General features: G+C 46.0%; 8 non-coding genes across 8 annotated transcripts; all 8 read right to left on the bottom strand.

Annotated features, from left to right (window-relative positions):
* Window positions 1-8,998: 8,998 nt before the first annotated feature.
* trnay-gua (transfer RNA tyrosine (anticodon GUA)) lies at window positions 8,999-9,085 on the bottom strand. The gene is given in 2 exon segments: window positions 8,999-9,034; window positions 9,049-9,085. It is a non-coding gene; the product is annotated as a tRNA-Tyr (tRNA).
* Window positions 9,086-9,210: 125 nt separating this feature from the next.
* On the bottom strand, window positions 9,211-9,283 carry trnae-uuc (transfer RNA glutamic acid (anticodon UUC)). The gene has a single exon. It is a non-coding gene; the product is annotated as a tRNA-Glu (tRNA).
* Window positions 9,284-10,788: 1,505 nt separating this feature from the next.
* On the bottom strand, window positions 10,789-10,860 carry trnae-uuc (transfer RNA glutamic acid (anticodon UUC)). The gene has a single exon. It is a non-coding gene; the product is annotated as a tRNA-Glu (tRNA).
* Window positions 10,861-11,653: 793 nt separating this feature from the next.
* trnah-aug (transfer RNA histidin (anticodon AUG)) lies at window positions 11,654-11,726 on the bottom strand. Its single transcript has one exon. It is a non-coding gene; the product is annotated as a tRNA-His (tRNA).
* Window positions 11,727-12,527: 801 nt separating this feature from the next.
* Window positions 12,528-12,614, bottom strand: trnay-gua (transfer RNA tyrosine (anticodon GUA)). Its single transcript is given in 2 exon segments — window positions 12,528-12,563; window positions 12,578-12,614. It is a non-coding gene; the product is annotated as a tRNA-Tyr (tRNA).
* Window positions 12,615-13,227: 613 nt separating this feature from the next.
* Window positions 13,228-13,300, bottom strand: trnac-aca (transfer RNA cysteine (anticodon ACA)). The gene has a single exon. It is a non-coding gene; the product is annotated as a tRNA-Cys (tRNA).
* A 1,017-nt stretch (window positions 13,301-14,317) lies between these two features.
* Window positions 14,318-14,389, bottom strand: trnae-uuc (transfer RNA glutamic acid (anticodon UUC)). The gene has a single exon. It is a non-coding gene; the product is annotated as a tRNA-Glu (tRNA).
* A 793-nt stretch (window positions 14,390-15,182) lies between these two features.
* Window positions 15,183-15,255, bottom strand: trnah-aug (transfer RNA histidin (anticodon AUG)). Its single transcript has one exon. It is a non-coding gene; the product is annotated as a tRNA-His (tRNA).
* Between the last annotated feature and the right edge of the window lie 1,905 nt (window positions 15,256-17,160).

Here is a 17,160-nt window from a genome sequence, read left to right as displayed (position 1 = left end):
CCATGCACTCCAACACTCACTCCATGAAACAGCTGTTTACTGTCTTCCAGAATGACTTTGCTCAAACTCAGCTGGTAACAGCCCTGATGACAAACCTGCTGCAGGGGGTGAACTCCTCCATCGACAGCCTCGCCAGGGGTAGAATTCCACCGCACCTGATACCCTTAAGCCTCGTGAAAACCGTGCTGGCGTCCGCCATTACCACGCCAACTGACTCTTTACAAATACACCTTTCCTACTCTCTGGGTAGTGCCATCCCTCTCTGCGTCGACTACAAGCAGAGAAGGGGGGGGGGTTTTCTCTTGAACTTGCCCATCATAGAGTCAAGCCGAATCTACCGGCTCAAGAACATTGTCAAGGTCAGATTTTGAAAAGTAACATTCACATCAAGATCCACACGCCGGACGGGGTTGACTGCAACGACAGCAACACAAAGCCGTCCTAAGCTCCGAACCCGTACGTGTGCACATTGACCAAAGAAATTCACTATCTCTGCCCTAACAAGCCTTTCCTCAGAGACAACACTGACTGAATCTGCGGGCTGCAGATCAGCGACACCCGCTGCCCTGCCGAAGCCAAGCCACGCACTCAAGGCATCAAGACCCAAGCAGAGAGTGTAAGTGACAGGCGGCTCGCTAACACTCCTGTGCGCACAGCTGCACTCACTTACGACCCGAATGACACTGACACCTGTGTCACCTCGCTCCACTAGAGCCTGTGAATCCAAGCACCGAAAAGTGCCATCCTTCACCTTGACAACCTGGCATGGTACCATCTTCCATGCAAAGAGTACAAATTAAACTGGAAATCCCATCCTTCTCCAGGAACCACACTTTCACCCTAACTCCAGAACGGGAGTTGTGGTTTGCGAAAGGGGGGTGATCCCAGCTAATTGACATTGCTCCTATCGACACAGCTCTCCAAGCTTCGTCTCGACTACCCATTCTGACTACCTCACCTGTTGTCCAAGCCTGGACCGCAGCCGACACTGCACTGTGTACCTCTATGGTAGTCAGACACACCCTGACACTGGGCTTGACCTTCATCCTATACAGGAGACTCAACGAGATACAAACACCTTCAGCCAAGCTCACGAAAGGTTTCGGACGAAACCCGCAAAAAGGGGGTGCCAAGTCAGAGACCAGGCCAGAGGCAGCTTCGAACCTCATAGAGCTGAATCCTCAGCCCTAATAACCACCTGCTGCATGAGTCATGATTCACCTGCCATCCGCCCATTGTGATGTGTCGTCCAATGATGTCCACAAAGGGACGTCATCGGACGAAAAGGGGGACTGTAAGGTATGGACTGTCAGTTGACTTCCCCCTTTCCTCAAGCAAGAACGTGTACAACACACACACACACACTCTCTCTCTCAGGAATGGCCAGAGCCATAAAATGCTTGAACATTCCATGCCTTCCCCCATTTCTGCAAGAGAGATAACAGAACTCTAACACACACACACACAAACCAACACACACACATGATGGACTTTTACATTACACTCATAAAACGAGCCATTACCAATTGTATACGATATATTCCTGTATGTCTGTGTGTTTCCCAGTCCAGGGTAGTCTAGATATGATCTAGCGTATCAGTGAAACTCTTGAGTTTATAGTTATGTTTTAAGATGTATCTTCGTATTCCAATTATGTGTAAATGTTTTGTTTGGTACCGTTTTAATTATCTCGTTCCAACTGATTTGGTCAGATACAGAAGATTACAGTAAAATGTATGTTTTCTAAGTTTTTACCATCTTGTGGAATGATTCTGACAAATTCTGACTGGTCATAAAAGAGGCGGACACGGCCATAGTTTAACTTTGACAAGACAAAGAGAATTTGGCCGCCAAAAGTTTCGTTGAATGTCATTGGCCAGTTCGCACCTCAGAGGCGTGGACTCCAGTTCCTCTAAAGAGGACTGAGCCTCCCTCTGGACTCTCTTCCTCCCGTGTCCTCGTGTCATGATGTAACGTCTCGCCTCCGGGCGAGTTCTTCGCCTTTCTTTTATTTGTTTCTAGTTTAGTTTGTGTTTTTCAGTTGTAGATAAGTCTCTGTGTTTAATTCCAATCGACGATTGAAAAGAAAACCCCGTGACATATCTCTTCAGCAAATCCATCTACAAGGGACCTTTAAACGAGCGCGCGCTCGCGTTGAAGGAGAAACACGCGCACGTGACCGCGTGACGCGCCGGACCGAGCGAAGCACGCGCTTCTTCGCCAGCCATGCAAAGATGTAACGTTAACTCCGCGTGATTTCCCCGTAGAGATCTCTATTTTCTTTGGTAATGTTACCTCCAAGACTTTAAACCTCTGTTCAACACGCGCGCCAAGCAGCACCACGTGACGCTTCCACATGAAGGACTCCGTTCACGCATGCGGCCAAACAGGGCCGTACAGGAATGCCTCGACACAGAGACCATAACCTAACTTGTGCAAGTATAATCTCTTTATAGAGCTTCTAAGAAGCTTTAAGATGATGTTTCGTGTTGTAATCGGAGAGGTGAATGTCTTAGGAGCAATCCTGCCAACGTTCTCTCTTTCCTCCCTTTCTCTCTCTCTCTCTCTCTCTCTCTCTCTTACTCGCTCACGCGTGTAAGTTATCCATTGTCCAAACTTTACGCATTTCTCGTTCATTGATGTCTTATTGTATTGTTCGTTGATGTCTTATTGTATTGTTCATTGATGTCTATGTGTTTGTAAATACATATATATCCCGTGTAACCGTAGTAAATACATAAGTAGTCATGCCTTTATTAAATCCATTATATTCATTTTGATTGATGTGCTGTCTCTTTGCTCAATTTCAAGTCCCTTAAGTGCAAAAGGTCTTATGCTACATGCTTACTAAAATTAAAAATACCGTAAAGAGTATGTGTTGTGTTTATAGGGCGGGAAACCCAATTCTTCTGGCCAGAGAATTGCGTTTCCTGAAATCCTATAAAGTAAGATGATATTGTGGATCCCACAAATATTATCCTGACAATTGAGCTAATTCATTTTACCTGTTTGTGAAACATGGTCCGTGTAATTAACTGCAATCAACTTGTGGTTAATTTCAGGGATTCACATGCACGCATGCAGGTAGAATGACAGATCCTCCCTTATCGGGAGATTTATTAACATGTAAGACTGATCTAATCCAAACATGTATGAATAATTATTAATTACCAATTATTAATTATGATATGCAAATTCCCCACGGATTAGATCCACCCCTTTAGTCTTTACATTATTGTAGTTCTCATTGACAGAGTAAACCAGCTCCCTTGTGTAAGTACGCAGGGTTGAACTTCCACCTGCAACAGCAGCTGCTGCCCGGTCCTGATTACAGCGTAACAAACCTTCCAGGAGGTAAATCTGGAAGTTCAGGCTGTTTGCGCTGTTTGCGCTGTTCCCTAGAAAAAGAAATAGAAACCCAAACATTGTTTTGAGAAACTGCAAAAGAGAAAATATTATCTGTTCACTGCAAATATCTAAATTAACAGGAATTAGTGGCAAGATGTGGTATATTCTGTCATGACAAACCTGGAATAAATCTGTTTAGGTGGCAGTGAAATGATTCCAGGGATGTGGAGCCTCTGGCACACCGGTACGTTTTTAGAACCATCCCGCCCTTGTTTATGGTTCCAGTTTCCGTGTATAGTGGCACATCTGGAGGGTCCTGGATACAGGTGACGTGCCGTCTCTGGACATGCCAGATGTGCTGCATCCTCACACTGTCAAGGAGAGGAACACCAAGGGCGTCATTCCCCCTGCCACCCATGAGCTCTCTGATGAGCATATCAAGGAGGCGGATAGTGGTTTCCTCTCCTCGTGTTCTCCTCCTGCAGTGTTGGGCCAGCTCATCTTTGCTTATATGACGGTCAAGCTCTGCCGGCGTCATTGCAGGCCAGCCCTGTTGGGTGAGTTGCTCCCTCTTGGCCCTTCTCAGCAGAGTGAGATCCCCTGCGTCCCACTCAAAAATACAGGATGACAACCTAGACATAAAAGTAGGGTACAACTGGTGGGCATCAGTGGTGCACCCTACTGCCAGACGTCGCATAAAATGCCAAATGTCTAGGCGGACGATGACATCGGGCCAGCCGCTGAACCGCCTCTTCAGTTTAGTCTCTCCCACTTCCTTGCAACAGTCACAGTCCACATACAGGATAGTGGGAGGATCAACACCAGCTCGCTGGTACCTCTCCATGAGCCCTGCAGCCATGAGGTCTAACCCAGCCCCTTCATTCGCAGTCAGGACACTCATCAGCACCTGACCTACCTCATTGCCTACTGAGGTAAGCCACTGTGCTGTGCCTTTTGCAGGCCCACTCAACTTCTTGGTGATCTAAAAGAAACAATAAACATAGCAAAAAATAAAACATACATCCAAATCAGTAACATTGAAAAATAAAGCTATTTTGGTCTAACAATTCATTATAGAAAGGAGTACAGTCATTAAAGCAGCTCCTCTAACCTTCTTAGTTGAATCCATTTTTAAAATTGATCCATACGTGGATGTGATGCTGGCCTTGATTTGATCGAGCCTGTTGAGGATGTCCTGACTGTATACAGTGAGGAGCCATTTGTAGCTGGGTACTGGAGCAAGTGGTGGTGGTTCCTGGAAGTGCATTGGATGCAGGCCAGGCTTATCCAAAAAGGCCACACACTCTGATGTGTACCGAGCCACACGTTTTAACCACTCCTCACTGTGGTTCTCCCTCAGCTGTCCGATGATCCTCACTGGGCCATTCCCCATGCCCCTCTCACGCAACAAGCGAAGAACTCGAATGTCACAGGCATACCTTGGAAAAAAGTATTTATTCAAGTATCTTATTATCATGTATCTAATTATTGTAAGAATTATTTATCAAAAAGGTAGCATATGAGTGAACATGACTGCAACATATTTACTTGCGTGTGAGGATGATCCTGAATTCAGATCGATGGGCCAGGTCCAACTGTTGCAGCACAGCATGACTCCAGGACAGGTAGCTGGTTCTACACCTGGTACAGATCAGGGTCTCTGTAACCAGATTGTAGTATCTGTCAATATCTAACACCTGTCGTACTCTCCTGTGCAGACCACCACCACACAGCTGATGCCTGGCACAGACAGGGTTAGAACACTGGAGCCGCACCTTCCATAGCCTATATGGCATCCAGAGCAAGAGCCACTGTGAAAAAAATCTATCAGGTGCTGGAGCTTGGTGGTACAACAGGGCTGTTGGTGGGGGGTGATACCACAACTGCAGGTTTTCACGCAGCTCCAGCTTACCCTTTGCACCAACCCTAAAAAGTGCTTCCGACACCCACTTCTGGTCCTGCTGTGGCATTGTCTGTGGCCACAGTAGTGGGAGATCCGCAGTGTCTTCTGGCTGAGATGAGACCTGCTGATATTATCAAAAACACTGGTTTAAATAAAATCTAAGAGAGCATTAAATGACAAAGGCATGTTTATATTTTAAATTGACATCTTACTGGGCTCCTCACAACAGCAAACTCAGAATTAATCGATGGTGTTGCTGTTTCTTTGGTGCGTTGTGATCTCTGAGCTGGAGGAAGGAAGAAGGAAGAGGAGGACTTGATGACAGGCCGATGAGGTTTGGGGGATGAAGGAGGACGAGGATCAGAGGGTGGGCATGAAGCTGCGGCTGAAATGGAGTGCTCTAATGTCTGTGGAGTCAAACGTTATGATTAATATATTAAGGGGATTGCGTTTTTTATTAAATAAAATTATGTAGTGATAAAGTGATGATGTCATTATATAGTTATGATGTCTTTTATATTAACCTGAGAGGTTTTCCGCTGGATGCTCAAATTGGGTTTTGCTGCTGCCACATGTGAGCCTCCAAACCTTGACTTTTCAAACTGAAAAGTTTTGTCATAGTCAGTGATAAAAAACCTGCAACACTATAGGAAAATGTTGAGATGTTTCAATGTCTGCAGTGATACCTGCAGTAAGGTCTGCTTACCATTGTCAATGTCAGTTTGGCTTTCTTTGCAGGATGTGACACATCACTGATGGAGGGTGTGCTTTGGGCAGGGGTGCGCTGTGATGCATCCACTGTGACTGGTGGATTAACCTGTGATACATGCATTAAAATGTACCAGACACATGATATTATACACTCCTCATAATGCCTAATTTTAGATATAAAGGCACATTGATATTGCAAACACATCTATCTAGTTATGCAACTTGAACTAGGCTAATTGAAGTTACCTTGTGAAATCCACAAAAACAGTTCTGAGCTTCCTTCAGAAGGGTGGTCTGGCCCCTCATTTGCAGAGGGCATTTTTCTATCTGTGAACATAAAGTGTAGCTATGACACTGTAGTCCATGTTATCTCAAAACAGGCATCTTAATTTTATCAATATTACATTGTATTTACATTGTAAATAATTACTTATCCATACACATAAATACAAATAGCACAATGTATTATCATACAAGTTTATTAGTTCACCCATGAATCTAGCTGCATAATTTACCTTCTGATACAACTCATGCCATCTTTTTTGTCGGGGAGAAGGTCTATTCCCCTCCCTAGATGGCCAAACTCCTGTTCGGGCAAAACTCTCCAGACGCGCAAGCCAGTCAGCATCGCTCATGCCTTTGTGTGACTTAGTTGAAGCCATGTCGTTGCCTGAAACAATACAGAACATGTTAAACTAACTGCCATTGTAGCCCGGCAACACCGCATTAACCCTACTGTTGTGTTAATTTCATGTTAGCTAGTTTTGTGTTCCTGCTCCAAAATGACCGCCACATTATAACAGTTTATAAATCCAAATAATGCATACTGTATATATCATCACCTAATGTTGTGATAGATCTTGTGATAGAGTTTGTGTAAACATTACAAGTTTTGAACTTCTGTTTGCTATTTATGGCCTGTATGCCTCATTGACCTGGGCTCATACACATTGTTTTGTAGTAAAACGCATAATGTATGGACTATTTTGACTATAACAAATACTCAGATTAAACATTGTGTTATTTCAACTGTGTCCATGTGATAAAATGAACATGTGCCTGAATTTAATTTTATATACTTATTGTATTCTCATCCATTCACTTATGACTGGTCATTTTTTACCACAGGTGTATAAAAGTTAAACAAACACCCAAAAGTTAGAAATTATCCAAATGTATTATGTGTTACATTTTATGCCAGTGTTACAGTAGACTAGTACAATGAGATTTATTGTACATTGATTTATCCATGTCCTATGAAGTAACAAACACTATCAGATATGCTATTTTACTAATCCTATCAGGAAAAAAATAAGTTAACGTTTACTGACAAAAATGTGACTTTACAATTGCCAAGCTCGATGATAACGTTAGCTATAACGTTAGCTAACGTAACGTTACCTATACAAAAAATAAAGGTTTGCTTGCTGACTGAAGTTACACAAAGTCAGACCAAATCGGATAAAACTATTTACATTACAAATTGAGCTGCGGCAATTAACGTTATACCCTATTACTTACACAATGACAGTTAACGTTACCTGATCTATAGGTAAGGTAGTTTTACGGAGCAATCTTGCTATTCCTAAAATACAGAAAACGTTCATTAACAATAAATACAATTACTATAAATAACATAACGTTACCTGAGCGGAATATAAATAGCAGCGGTGACGTTTATGCTCAACGTGCGGTGATTGGTGTATGAAAAATGGACATTGCCATTTCATTGGACGGCCAAAAAAGAGAATTTGAGCGGAGATTGGATGGAATCTGCTCAAACTCAAAGATGGACAAAAATGGACTATGTGCGGTGATTGGTCTATGAAAAATGGACCTTGACATTTCATTGGACGGCCAAAAATGGAGCTCGTAACGTAATTGGTTTTTTAAAGATGGAGCTCGTCATTGTATTGGATAGATTTTACAGACGCACGGCTGTCAGGTACCGCCATCGAAGGCACACCGGTTGGGGACAGAACCTAAACCTATCAGGTTTCGTAAGCTCCGCCTGCCGGCCAAAAGTGCTAGTGGCACAGAGAGACGTCCTGGCTGTTTCCATAAGTGAAGCAAAGACAACACGAACTTCCCATACCGGGAGTCGAACCCGGGCCGCCTGGGTGAAAACAAGGAATCCTGACCGCTAGACCATATGGGAACTTCCTCAAGCCTCGAGCAGGCCCTTTGGCTTTTAGTGTGTGACCGCCCCCCTTTAAGAATATGGGAATGATCCGAAGGGATTGTTTACTGAATTCAATTTCATCAGGCTCATCGGAGGGAGCTCTCATTTGCCTCGCCCAGGGGGTTCAGTTTCCTCCCATTCCTGTGCTGGCATAATAGACACTATAAACTGGTCGCAAAGCAAGGTCCTTGTTACAGTACCCATGCAATGCATCTGAAAAGACGCATGGTATTGTATGGTAACCGTTATCCCACTGACAAAGCAGCCTATTGTTGGACTGTCAATTTAAAATATTATTCAACTAATCCAATAATAATAATAACAAAAACTATGTACGCGACTTGTTGGTGTCCGACTGGGAAGAGGCCTGTCATGACATCTACTTTATCTCATGCCATCAACAGGCCTGGAGCCAACGTCAGGAAGGGGTTTGATGAGGAGCCTGCTATAAAAAGCTTCAAGTTGGAGGCGTCACATGTTGGGGATCTCGGTTGCTTTGTTTTCATGGCAAGTTGTGGTGCTGTTAGGATATTCCTACAGAGCCTGTGACAGTTTCTCAGTGGAATAACTGTGATCCAGGGTCAGAGAAGTCTCCTCTCCTGAAGGAAAATTCAAGCCTTAGTGGTCTTGCTTGAGCAGTTGCTGCAAAATCTGGTAGAGGCACACAGCCAGGCTTGACGGGAAAGAGTCAGCAGACCTTCCCTGGTGGTCTAGTGGTTAGGATTCGGCGCTCTCACCGCCATTCGGCGCTCTCACCAGCATTTCGCGATTGCAAAATGCTGGACTACCAACTCAAGCGCTGTCGGCCTCGTCGAGAAGCATGGCCAATGAAATGTTTGCTTGTGAAAAAGAAATCCTTCGAGCCGGAGTCGAACCAGCGACCTAAGGATTGCCAATTTGCCACCTACAGTCCTCCGCTCTACCAGCTGAGCTATCGAAGGCACACCAGTTGGGGACAGAACCTAAACCTATCAGGTTTCGTAAGCTCCGCCTGCCGGCCAAAAGTGCTAGTGGCACAGAGAGACGTCCTGGCTGTTTCCATAAGTGAAGCAAAGACAACACGGACTTCCCATACCCGGGAGTCGAACCCGGGCCGCCTGGGTGAAAACCAGGAATCCTGACCGCTAGACCATATGGGAACTTCCTCAAGCCTCGAGCAGGCCCTTTGGCTTTTAGTGTGTGACCGCCCCCTTTAAGAATATGGGAATGATCCGAAGGGATTGTTTACTGAATTCAATTTCATCAGGCTCATCGGAGGGAGCTCTCATTTGCCTCGCCCAGGGGGTTCAGTTTCCTCCCATTGCTGTGTTGGCAAAATAGACACTATAAACTGGTCGCAAAGCAAGGTCCTTGTGACAGTACCCATGCAATGTATCTGAAAAGAGCATGGTATTGTATGGTAACCGTTATCCCACTGACAAAGCAGCCTATTGTTGGACTGTCAATTTAAAATATTATTCAACTAATCCAATAATAATAATAACAAAAACTATGGGCTAATAAAAGGAAATAATAAAATGGCTATGGGCTGACAGCGAAGCAAAAGAGGCAGAGCGAGCCAGCCAGGAGTCGAACCTGGAATCTTCTGATTCGTAGTCAGACGTGTTATCCATTGCGCCACTGGCCCACCAGTCAGGCACCCTTGAGTGCATTTGCCTCGCCCAGCGGGTTCAGTTTCCTCCCATTCCTGTGCTGGCATAATAGACACCATAAACTGGTCGCAAAGCAAGGTCCTTGTTACAGTACCCATGCAATGCATCTGAAAAGACGCATGGTATTGTATGGTAACCATTATCCCACTGACAAAGCAGCCTATTGTTGGACTGTCAATTTAAAATATTATTCAACTAATCCAATATTAATAATAACAAAAACTATGCACGCGACTTGTTGGTGTCCGACTGGGCAGAGGCCTGTCAAGACATCTACTTTATCTCATGCCATCAACAGGCCTGGAGCCAACGTCAGGAAGGGGTCTGATGAGGAGCCTGCTATAAAAAGCTTCAAGTTGGAGGCGTCACATGTTGGGGATCTTGGTTGCTTTGTTTTCATGGCAAGTTGTGGTGCTGTTAGGATATTCCTACAGAGCCTGTGACAGTTTCTCAGTGGAATAACTGTGATCCACGGTCAGAGAAGTCTCCTCTCCTGAAGGAAAATTCAAGCCTTAGTGGTCTTGCTTGAGCAGTTGCTGCAAAATCTGGTAGAGGCACACAGCCAGGCTTGACGGGAAAGAGTCAGCAGACCTTCCCTGGTGGTCTAGTGGTTAGGATTAGGCGCTCTCACCGCCGCGGCTTGGGTTTGTTTCCCGGACAGGGAATGAGCTTTTGCCCTCCAGCGGCGGTCGCGATTGCAAAATGCTGGACTACCAACTCAAGCGCTGACGGCCTCGTCGAGAAGCATGGCCAATGAAATGTTTGCTTGTGAAAAAGACCTCCTTCGAGCCGGAGTCGAACCAACGACCTAAGGATTGCCAATTTCCCACCTACAGTCCTCCACTCTACCAGCTGAGCTATCGAAGCCACAGCAGTTGGGGACAGAACCTAAACCTATCAGGTTTCGTAAGCTCCGCCTGCCGGCCAAAAGTGCTAGTGGCACAGAGAGACGTCCTGGCTGTTTCCATAAGTGAAGCAAAGACAACACGAACTTCCCATACCGGGAGTCGAACCCAGGCCGCCTGGGTGAAAACCAGGAATCCTGACCGCTAGACCATATGGGAACTTCCTCAAGCCTCGAGCAGGCCCTTTGGCTTTTAGTGTCTGACCGCCCCCCTTTAAGAATATGGGAATGATCCGAAGGGATTGTTTACTGAATTCAATTTCATCAGGCTCATCGGAGGGAGCTCTCATTTGCCTCGCCCAGGGGGTTCAGTTTCCTCCCATTCCTGTGCTGGCATAATAGACACTATAAACTGGTCGCAAAGCAAGGTCCTTGTGACAGTACCCATGCAATGCATCTGAAAAGACGCATGGTATTGTATGGTAACCGTTATCCCACTGACAAAGCAGCCTATTGTTGGACTGTCAATTTAAAATATTGTTCAACTAATCCAATAATAATAATAACAAAAACTATGGGCTAATAAAAGGAAATAATAAAATGGCTATGGGCTGACAGCGAAGCAGAGCGAGCCAGCCAGAAGTCGAACCTGGAATCTTCTGATTCGTAGTCAGACGCGTTATCCATTGCGCCACTGGCCCACCAGTCAGGCACCCTTGAGTGCATTTGCCTCGCCCAGGAGGTTCAGTTTCCTCCCATTCCTGTGCTGGCATAATAGACACTATGAACTGGTCGCAAAGCAAGGTCCTTGTGACAGTACCCATGCAATGCATCTGAAAAGACGCATGGTATTGTATGGTAACCGTTATCCCACTGACAAAGCAGCCTATTGTTGGACTGTCAATTTAAAATATTATTCAACTAATCCAATAATAATAATAACAAAAACTATGGGCTAATAAAAGGAAATAATAAAATGGCTATGGGCTGACAGCGAAGCAAAAGAGGCAGAGCGAGCCAGCCAGGAGTCGAACCTGGAATCTTCTGATTCATAGTCAGACGCGTTATCCATTGCGCCACTGGCCCACCAGTCAGGCACCCTTGAGTGCATTTGCCTCGCCCAGGGGGTTCAGTTTCCTCCCATTCCTGTGCTGGCATAATAGACACTATAAACTGGTCGCAAAGCAAGGTCCTTGTTACAGTACCCATGCAATGCATCTGAAAAGACGCATGGTATTGTATGGTAACCGTTATCCCACTGACAAAGCAGCCTATTGTTGGACTGTCAATTTAAAATATTATTCAACTAATCCAATAATAATAATAACAAAAACTATGCACGCGACTTGTTGGTGTCCGACTGGGCAGAGGCCTGTCAAAACATCTACTTTATCTCATGCCATCAACAGGCCTGGAACCAACGTCAGGAAGGGGTCTGATGAGGAGCCTGCTATAAAAAGCTTCAAGTTGGAGCCGTCACATGTTGGGGATCTTGGTTGCTTTGTTTTCATGGCAAGTTGTGGTGCTGTTAGGATATTCCTACAGAGCCTGTGACAGTTTCTCAGTGGAATAACTGTGATCCAGGGTCAGAGAAGTCTCCTCTCCTGAAGGAAAATTCAAGCCTTAGTGGTCTTGCTTGAGCAGTTGCTGCAAAATCTGGTAGAGGCACACAGCCAGGCTTGACGGGAAAGAGTCAGCAGACCTTCCCTGGTGGTCTAGTGGTTAGGATTCGGCGCTCTCACCGCCGCGGCCTGGGTTCGTTTCCCGGTCAGGGAATGAGCTTTTGCCCTCCAGTGGCGGTCGCGATTGCAAAATGCTGGACTACCAACTCAAGCGCTGACGGCCTCGTCGAGAAGCATGGCCAATGAAATGTTTGCGAAAAAGACCCCCTTCGAGCCGGAGTCGAACCAGCGACCTAAGGATTGCCAATTTGCCACCTACAGTCCTCCGCTCTACCAGCTGAGCTATCGAAGGCACACCGGTTGGGGACAGAACCTAAACCTATCAGGTTTCGTAAGCTCCGCCTGCCGGCCAAAAGTGCTAGTGGCACAGAGAGACGTCCTGGCTGTTTCCATAAGTGAAGCAAAGACAACACGAACTTCCCATAACGGGAGTCGAACCCAGGCCGCCTGGGTGAAAACCAGGAATCCTGACCGCTAGACCATATGGGAACTTCCTCAAGCCTCGAGCAGGCCCTTTGGCTTTTAGTGTGTGATCGCCCCCCTTTAAGAATATGGGAATGATCCGAAGGGATTGTTTACTGAATTCAATTTCATCAGGCTCATCGGAGGGAGCTCTCATTTGCCTCGCCCAGGGGGTTCAGTTTCCTCCCATTGCTGTGTTGGCATAATAGACACTATAAACTGGTCGCAAAGCAAGGTCCTTGTGACAGTACCCATGCAATGCATCTGAAAAGAGCATGGTATTGTATGGTAACCGTTATCCCACTGACAAAGCAGCCTATTGTTGGACTGTCAATTTAAAATATTATTCAACTAATCCAATAATAATAATAACAAAAACTATGGGCTAATAAAAGGAAATAATAAAATGGCTATGGGCTGACAGCGAAGCAAAAGAGGCAGAGCGAGCCAGCCAGGAGTCGAACCTGGAATCTTCTGATTTGTAGTCAGACGTGTTATCCATTGCGCCACTGGCCCACCAGTCAGGCACCCTTGAGTGCATTTGCCTCGCCCAGGGGGTTCAGTTTCCTCCCATTCCTGTGCTGGCATAATAGACACCATAAACTGGTCGCAAAGCAAGGTCCTTGTTACAGTACCCATGCAATGCATCTGAAAAGACGCATGGTATTGTATGGTAACCATTATCCCACTGACAAAGCAGCCTATTGTTGGACTGTCAATTTAAAATATTATTCAACTAATCCAATATTAATAATAACAAAAACTATGCACGCGACTTGTTGGTGTCCGACTGGGCAGAGGCCTGTCAAGACATCTACTTTATCTCATGCCATCAACAGGCCTGGAGCCAACGTCAGGAAGGGGTCTGATGAGGAGCCTGCTATAAAAAGCTTCAAGTTGGAGGCGTCACATGTTGGGGATCTTGGTTGCTTTGTTTTCATGGCAAGTTGTGGTGCTGTTAGGATATTCCTACAGAGCCTGTGACAGTTTCTCAGTGGAATAACTGTGATCCACGGTCAGAGAAGTCTCCTCTCCTGAAGGAAAATTCAAGCCTTAGTGGTCTTGCTTGAGCAGTTGCTGCAAAATCTGGTAGAGGCACACAGCCAGGCTTGACGGGAAAGAGTCAGCAGACCTTCCCTGGTGGTCTAGTGGTTAGGATTAGGCGCTCTCACCGCCGCGGCTTGGGTTTGTTTCCCGGACAGGGAATGAGCTTTTGCCCTCCAGCGGCGGTCGCGATTGCAAAATGCTGGACTACCAACTCAAGCGCTGACGGCCTCGTCGAGAAGCATGGCCAATGAAATGTTTGCTTGTGAAAAAGACCTCCTTCGAGCCGGAGTCGAACCAACGACCTAAGGATTGCCAATTTCCCACCTACAGTCCTCCACTCTACCAGCTGAGCTATCGAAGCCACAGCAGTTGGGGACAGAACCTAAACCTATCAGGTTTCGTAAGCTCCGCCTGCCGGCCAAAAGTGCTAGTGGCACAGAGAGACGTCCTGGCTGTTTCCATAAGTGAAGCAAAGACAACACGAACTTCCCATACCGGGAGTCGAACCCAGGCCGCCTGGGTGAAAACCAGGAATCCTGACCGCTAGACCATATGGGAACTTCCTCAAGCCTCGAGCAGGCCCTTTGGCTTTTAGTGTCTGACCGCCCCCCTTTAAGAATATGGGAATGATCCGAAGGGATTGTTTACTGAATTCAATTTCATCAGGCTCATCGGAGGGAGCTCTCATTTGCCTCGCCCAGGGGGTTCAGTTTCCTCCCATTCCTGTGCTGGCATAATAGACACTATAAACTGGTCGCAAAGCAAGGTCCTTGTGACAGTACCCATGCAATGCATCTGAAAAGACGCATGGTATTGTATGGTAACCGTTATCCCACTGACAAAGCAGCCTATTGTTGGACTGTCAATTTAAAATATTGTTCAACTAATCCAATAATAATAATAACAAAAACTATGGGCTAATAAAAGGAAATAATAAAATGGCTATGGGCTGACAGCGAAGCAGAGCGAGCCAGCCAGAAGTCGAACCTGGAATCTTCTGATTCGTAGTCAGACGCGTTATCCATTGCGCCACTGGCCCACCAGTCAGGCACCCTTGAGTGCATTTGCCTCGCCCAGGAGGTTCAGTTTCCTCCCATTCCTGTGCTGGCATAATAGACACTATGAACTGGTCGCAAAGCAAGGTCCTTGTGACAGTACCCATGCAATGCATCTGAAAAGACGCATGGTATTGTATGGTAACCGTTATCCCACTGACAAAGCAGCCTATTGTTGGACTGTCAATTTAAAATATTATTCAACTAATCCAATAATAATAATAACAAAAACTATGGGCTAATAAAAGGAAATAATAAAATGGCTATGGGCTGACAGCGAAGCAAAAGAGGCAGAGCGAGCCAGCCAGGAGTCGAACCTGGAATCTTCTGATTCATAGTCAGACGCGTTATCCATTGCGCCACTGGCCCACCAGTCAGGCACCCTTGAGTGCATTTGCCTCGCCCAGGGGGTTCAGTTTCCTCCCATTCCTGTGCTGGCATAATAGACACTATAAACTGGTCGCAAAGCAAGGTCCTTGTTACAGTACCCATGCAATGCATCTGAAAAGACGCATGGTATTGTATGGTAACCGTTATCCCACTGACAAAGCAGCCTATTGTTGGACTGTCAATTTAAAATATTATTCAACTAATCCAATAATAATAATAACAAAAACTATGCACGCGACTTGTTGGTGTCCGACTGGGCAGAGGCCTGTCAAAACATCTACTTTATCTCATGCCATCAACAGGCCTGGAACCAACGTCAGGAAGGGGTCTGATGAGGAGCCTGCTATAAAAAGCTTCAAGTTGGAGCCGTCACATGTTGGGGATCTTGGTTGCTTTGTTTTCATGGCAAGTTGTGGTGCTGTTAGGATATTCCTACAGAGCCTGTGACAGTTTCTCAGTGGAATAACTGTGATCCAGGGTCAGAGAAGTCTCCTCTCCTGAAGGAAAATTCAAGCCTTAGTGGTCTTGCTTGAGCAGTTGCTGCAAAATCTGGTAGAGGCACACAGCCAGGCTTGACGGGAAAGAGTCAGCAGACCTTCCCTGGTGGTCTAGTGGTTAGGATTCGGCGCTCTCACCGCCGCGGCCTGGGTTCGTTTCCCGGTCAGGGAATGAGCTTTTGCCCTCCAGTGGCGGTCGCGATTGCAAAATGCTGGACTACCAACTCAAGCGCTGACGGCCTCGTCGAGAAGCATGGCCAATGAAATGTTTGCGAAAAAGACCCCCTTCGAGCCGGAGTCGAACCAGCGACCTAAGGATTGCCAATTTGCCACCTACAGTCATCCGCTCTACCAGCTGAGCTATCGAAGGCACACCGGTTGGGGACAGAACCTAAACCTATCAGGTTTCGTAAGCTCCGCCTGCCGGCCAAAAGTGCTAGTGGCACAGAGAGACGTCCTGGCTGTTTCCATAAGTGAAGCAAAGACAACACGAACTTCCCATAACGGGAGTCGAACCCAGGCCGCCTGGGTGAAAACCAGGAATCCTGACCGCTAGACCATATGGGAACTTCCTCAAGCCTCGAGCAGGCCCTTTGGCTTTTAGTGTGTGATCGCCCCCCTTTAAGAATATGGGAATGATCCGAAGGGATTGTTTACTGAATTCAATTTCATCAGGCTCATCGGAGGGAGCTCTCATTTGCCTCGCCCAGGGGGTTCAGTTTCCTCCCATTGCTGTGTTGGCATAATAGACACTATAAACTGGTCGCAAAGCAAGGTCCTTGTGACAGTACCCATGCAATGCATCTGAAAAGAGCATGGTATTGTATGGTAACCGTTATCCCACTGACAAAGCAGCCTATTGTTGGACTGTCAATTTAAAATATTATTCAACTAATCCAATAATAATAATAACAAAAACTATGGGCTAATAAAAGGAAATAATAAAATGGCTATGGGCTGACAGCGAAGCAAAAGAGGCAGAGCGAGCCAGCCAGGAGTCGAACCTGGAATCTTCTGATTCGTAGTCAGACGTGTTATCCATTGCGCCACTGGCCCACCAGTCAGGCACCCTTGAGTGCATTTGCCTCGCCCAGGGGCTTCAGTTTCCTCCCATTCCTGTGCTGGCATAATAGACACCATAAACTGGTCGCAAAGCAAGGTCCTTGTTACAGTACCCATGCAATGCATCTGAAAAGACGCATGGTATTGTATGGTAACCATTATCCCACTGACAAAGCAGCCTATTGTTGGACTGTCAATTTAAAATATTATTCAACTAATCCAATAATACAGTTTTTTACAATCACTTTGCTACTATTTTCAGAACCTTGATGTCATTTTTCAAAACTCTAGACACAAAACTCAAAACGATAATCACTTGTAACAC

This window comes from Rhinichthys klamathensis, unplaced genomic scaffold (genome assembly GCF_029890125.1).
Source record: "Rhinichthys klamathensis goyatoka isolate OS25496 unplaced genomic scaffold, OSU_Roscu_1.1 h1tg000249l_1, whole genome shotgun sequence".
Taxonomy (NCBI): domain Eukaryota; kingdom Metazoa; phylum Chordata; class Actinopteri; order Cypriniformes; family Leuciscidae; genus Rhinichthys; species Rhinichthys klamathensis.
The sequence above is the reverse complement of the archived record's forward strand: the minus strand, read 5'-3'. Positions and strand labels throughout refer to the sequence as shown.